This window comes from Chlorocebus sabaeus, chromosome 13 (assembly GCF_047675955.1).
Source record: "Chlorocebus sabaeus isolate Y175 chromosome 13, mChlSab1.0.hap1, whole genome shotgun sequence".
In the NCBI taxonomy this organism is placed as follows: domain Eukaryota; kingdom Metazoa; phylum Chordata; class Mammalia; order Primates; family Cercopithecidae; genus Chlorocebus; species Chlorocebus sabaeus.
In genome coordinates this window covers 10,925,217-10,931,091 of record NC_132916.1, presented here as the reverse complement: position 1 = coordinate 10,931,091, position 5,875 = coordinate 10,925,217, and positions in this window count along the sequence as shown.

The following is a 5,875-nucleotide window of genomic DNA, read 5'->3' as shown; positions in this document are numbered from 1 at the left end:
TTAGCGTTTTTGTTTTGTTTTGGGTGTATGTTTAGCATTTGTCATTGATTTTCATTGAGTCACTGAATTTCTACTCATCTTTCAAGTACTACAACAGTGAAACTTAAGACCAAGCATCGATTTTGATTTTGCACTTAATTTTTAATTTATGCCTTATTTTGCAAAATGGAGCTGGAGTTTAGGTCTACACTTAAAATTTTTTCTTATAATTGTTACAAAATATTTGAAAATACAGAGAAGTATAAAGAAAATAGTCATCCAAATATTTCTTAGGGGTTTTTAAATTTTTATTTATTTATTTATTTTAAATTGAGACAGGGTCTCACTTTGTCACCCAGACTCAAGTGCAGTGGTGCAGTCATGGTTCACTGCAGCCTCCAAGTCCTAGGCTCAAGTGATCCTCCCACCTCAGCCTTCTGAGTACATGGGACTATTGGCATATACTACCACACCCAGCTACATTTATTTTATTTTTAGTAGAGACAAGGTCTTGCTATGTTGCACATGCTGGACTCAAGGGATCCTTCTGCCTTGGCTTCCCAACGTGTTGGGATTGCAGGAGTGAGCCACAGCTCCTGGCCCTTTTTGAGTTTTAATTGAAAAGCAGGATTTGTTTTTTGTGACCTGATTTCAAGTAGAGTATGTTTGTAGTCAGTGATGTTTGTTTTAAAACACTGGCCAGTACTACTGATTTTTACTAACAACATACTTGGTAATATTACATGAGTAAGGGGTGTTAGAATGTAGGTAGGAGAGAATGTTTTTAAGGTGGAAGAATCTCAAAGTTTGCTCCATTTTCTCAGAGGTAATTAAGTATAAAGTCTATGATATTGAATGGCCTTAAAAATGTGTAGCTTTCATATATGGTTGAAATAAAATTCCATTTCTGCTAAAAGAAAAAAGTAGTGTTTTAGACATACAAAGTATTGTTATGTCTAAAACATAAAAAGTATTGTTTTAGACGTAACTTGTAATACAATCCAGGAACCCTGGAAGTGGAATTACAATACTTGAAAACTGAAGTACAACTTATTTGAAAGTCACTGCTGCTTTTGCTGGTTTAGCCGATACAGGTATGTCCAGTCTTCAGAAGTATATTAAATACTGTACTGTCTCTTGATTAACCTTTTCTGGTTTTTGTTTTTTGTTTTTTGCAACAGAGTCTCGCTCTGCCAGCCAGGCTAGAGTGCAGTGGCACCATCGCGGCTCACTGCAACCTCCGCCTCCCGGATTCAAGCAATTCTGCCTCAGACTCCTGAGTAGCTGGGATTACAGGCACATGCCACCACGCCTGGCTTATTTTTGTATTTTTAGTAGAGACGGGGTTTCACCATGTTGGCCAGGCTGGTCTCAAACTCCTGACCTTGTGAGCCACCGTGCCCTACCTTGATTAACCTTTTCTACAATGTGCTCGAGTGCATAAAAAATCCTGTATTTGCATATGATTAAACATTTTGGTGTTTGATATATCAAATATTGTGGCTTTTGTTATGTACATCCTTCAACTTGACCAATTTAAACAAAAATGGAATTTCTCTGCCCTGTTGGTGTAATGAGTTTGTGACAGGAAATTAAATTTTTCAACCAGTGATATAATTTTATGACTGAATTTAATATTGACCTGTTAATGTGACATTTTCATGTTTCTGTTGAGTCTGCCTTGATGAATAACTCAGAGCACTTATGCTGTGGTACATAGTATTTCTCATTTCTGGAATTGGATGCTTTATTTTCTGGTATGACTATGATAAGAGAGGTGATAGAGTGGCTTCTGCATCTAATTGGTTTGAATCCTGGCATTACACTTAACTGATTTGGGCAAAAGTATCCTCGTGGCTCGATGTTTTGTTTTTCTCCCCTGTAAGAGCACTTACTACTGTCTTAGCTCGGGCGGCTATTTGGAAAAAAAAAAAAATGACTGGGTGGCTTTTACACACTCCTTCCTCACTGTTTTTAGAGCCTGGGAAGTATAAGATCACAGTGCCCCGATTGGTGCCCCAGTTTGGTTCCTGGTAGGAGTCTGCATACAGAGAGCGCAATAGATGTCAGTTTCCTTGGCTCCTCAGCTGTATTGGATTCAACTAACTACTCCAGTTTTTGAGACACTTTTGCAGAACAATGTAAAGCCATTCCTTCTGACAACTTTGTCTCTCAGATGTTCCCTCTTTTCATGAGTAGTTATGCCCTGTACTCAATCATTGCCTGCTGCTCTACAACACTGTCTTGGGAGTTCACCTATCCCTGTAGTTACAGTGAACCTTTCATAGCCCCAGGTAATGTCATTAACTCTGATCTGGACCCACCATGGGGTGGCTGTGCTGAGGCAGTGTTGAGCCACCCCTAGTGGTAAGGAGCACACTGCTGACCTCCATCCTATGGCAAATCCAATTTGGTGATTCACTGTTTCCCTCATGGAGACCAAGGAGGAATTTGCTACATGGTAGGTTGGTGAATCCAGCCTCTGGCTAAGACCTGGCCTGGACTCCTGCAACTCTTTATGAAACTTAACCAAGAATGACTGCATCTTTACACGGGGCGGAGGGGGAAGATGCTGAGAAGGCCCTTCAGGATAAACTGGCTCCATAGCTCTGCTATAATGGTGGCTCCTCACGAGTAAGCACTTGGAGATTTTTGTGGCTTCCTGCCCACTCACCCTGCTCACCAGTCCAGGTATTTATGATTCGAGATCTAGACATAATTTTATTTTATTTTTTTTTTTTGAGACGGAGTTTCACTCCTGTTGCCCAGGCTGGAGTGCAATGGCGCAATCTCGGCTCACCGCAACCTCCACCTCCCGGGTTCAAGTGATTCTCCTGCCTCAGCCTCCTGAGTAGCTGGGATTACAGGCATGTGCCACCACGCCCAGCTAATTTTGTTTTTTTAGTAGAGACAGGGTTTCTCCATGTTGGTCAGGCTGGTCTCAAACTCACAACCTCAGGTGATCTGCCTGCCTCGGCCTCCCAAAGTGCTGGGATTACAGGCGTGGGCCACCACACCCAGCCAAGACATAATTTTTAAAATTACCTTCCAGCTGGCTGGGCGCGGTGGTTCACACCTGTAATCCCAGCACTTTGGGAGGTGGGCAGACCACAAGGTCAAGAGTTCGAGACCAGCCTGACCAACATGGTGAAACCCTGTCTTTACTAAAAATACAAAAATTAGCTGGTCATAGTGGCACAGGCCTGTAATCCCAGCTACTCGGGAGGCTGAGGCAGAAGAATCGCTTGAACCTGGGAGGTGGAGGTTGCGGTGAGCCAAGATCGTGCCACTGTACTCCAGCCTGGGCGACAGAGTGAGACTCCATCTCAAAAGAAAAAAAAAAAAATTCCTCTTCTTTCCTTTATTCGTTATTCTTAGCCCCCATCTAGCCCATATAAGTAGGTAATAATATGAGTAGCTATAATGAGGACCCCTCAGGGAACAGATGCTGTTTGGCCACTCAACAGAAGCATGCAATTACCTTATCAAGATTTGCTCCTAAACTTACTCTAGATAGAGCCTTCAGGCAGGAAACAATATATTTCTTGTCTCCAGAAGAATATATTCATACTCATTCAAATGTGCTAGGCACTGGCCATAAAGAATGTATTGGTGTTCATTCATAATAAAGCAGTGTAACAGGATCATCTTGCAAAGCTTATATAGTCTGGTAGAGGAGACAGATAAACGAGGAATTACATGGTAAGTTGAAAGAGGAAGTTAGGGGTAAGATGCTGCACCAAATCCAGGAGATTGGAAGGTTTTTCTAGAAGAAGTAATGTTTAAGAGGAGTTTCAGAGGTAAATTTCTGGCTTGGTTAACAGAGGATAGTTACACTGCTCACTGAGATTAGAGAAGAAACAGGCTGGAAGAGTTTGGTTTCAATGTCAAATTTGAGGTGCTTATAGGAAATTTTGTTTGTTTATTTATTTATGAGACATGGTTTCTCTCTGTCGCCCAGGCTGGAGTGCAATGGTGTGATCTCGGCTCACTGAAACCTCTGCCTCCCAGGTTCAAGCAATTCTCCTATGTCAGCCTTCCCAGTAGCTGGGATTACAGGCGCACGCCACCATGCCCGGCTAATTTTTGCATTATGGTAGAAATGGGATATCACCATGTTCGCCAGGCTGGTCTCAAACTGCTGATCTCAAATGATCCGCCCTCCTCGGCCTCCCAAAGTGCTGGGATTACAGGTGTGAGCCAGGGTGCCCGACCTGATGCGCTTGTAAGAATTTAAATGAAGAGGCTCAGTTTAGGAGACTAGGTTAGATGTAAAGATTTCAGACTTGTCAGTATACAGGTGGTGACTGATGCCGTGGGAAGGACTGGTATTACCCAGGGAGCTGGTGCAAAGTAGGAGCCTTGGAGAACATGTTAAGGGGATGTCAGAGTAACCCCACAAAGACTCAGAAGTGGCCAGAGAGTAAGGGGAAAATGGGATAGAATAGAGCAAAAGCCACGGGAGGCACTCCTAGAATTCCTTGGACTCAGATATGTTAGGGCACAGGAAACACATTCAAGATAACTGAAAAGAAGAGACTTAAGTGTGCTGCTCAGTTCTTAGCAGGGGAGGCAGCTGATTTCACCACTATTCCAGACCCTAAAGATTTCTCCTGAAATTGCACTGTTATGCAACTTTTTTCCTTCTCTATTGCCCCACCTCTGGGGCGTACACTCTAGTTTATCTTCTCTGATTTATCTGACTCATCCACATATCTCTGCAAAGTCTTAATGTAGGTTTCCAGGATTTAATGATTCTTTCAATCTACTTTAAAGTTCTTCAGGAAGATTCTCCAGGTCCGTCAACCGTTTTCCCCTTCATGACTTTGTGACCAAGTTTTCTTGTTCCACTATCCAGGTGTTCCCAACAAGTTGCTGTAATGGTGGCCCTCATAAGCTTGCCTAGAAACCCTAGAAAGCTCAGAAAAATTATGAACTTTGCCCAGTAAGAGGCTGGGAAGTCAGCAAGGGTTTTAAACAAAACTGACCCCACTTGTTATATGCTCCTTTCACTGTCCAAACGTCAACCAAGGTAACTTTTCACTGTGGGACATTAAGACGCTCCCGGCGTCCTCACCCCTTCATCGCCAGAGCTGATATTCGAAGGTCAGGGGGCGCCAGCCCCAAGGGGGCTCGCACCGAGACGCTCCCAGCAAGCCCCGCACGCGAGCGAATGACTGACGCCAAGCGAAACGCACAGGACCTCCCGAAGCCGCCGAGAGCAAAACGACCCATCAGAGCTCTGCTGAGACCCGCGGCGGGCCGGGCTCTCACTCGAGATTCTCGCCCGTGGGAGCTGAACGAGTCTTTTGTCACACCCCACTCTTTACTGTTTCGAAAAACTAAGGTTAAAACAAAAAAGCCCGGCCGGGCGCGGTGGCTCAAGCCTGTAATCCCAGCACTTAGGGAGGCCGAGACGGGCGGATCACGAGGTCAGGAGATCGAGACCATCCTGGCTAACACGGTGAAACCCCGTCTCTACTAAAAATACAAAAAACTAGCCGGGCGAGGTGGCGGGCGCCTGTAGTCCCAGCTACTCCGGAGGCTGAGGCAGGAGAATGGCGTGAACCCGGGAGGCGGAGCTTGCAGTGAGCTGAGATCCGGTCACTGCACTCCAGCCCGGGCTACAGAGCAAGACTCCGTCTCAAAAAAAAAAAAAAAAAAAAAAAAAAAAACAAACAAAAAAAACCAAAAAAGCCCAAAACGTCAAGACGGGGGACTCCAACACTGGGGTGTCTAGAAACACTGAGGTCTTCAGAAGCTCTGCACATGCGTCCGAGGTCCCCGGTTCTGCCCGCAGCCCCAGATCCCAACCTCACTTCCGCCCTGCGCCCCTCGACCCCGGCCAGCCCCGGCTCTGGCCTTGCGCCTGCGCACAGTGGGATGCGCGAGGAGG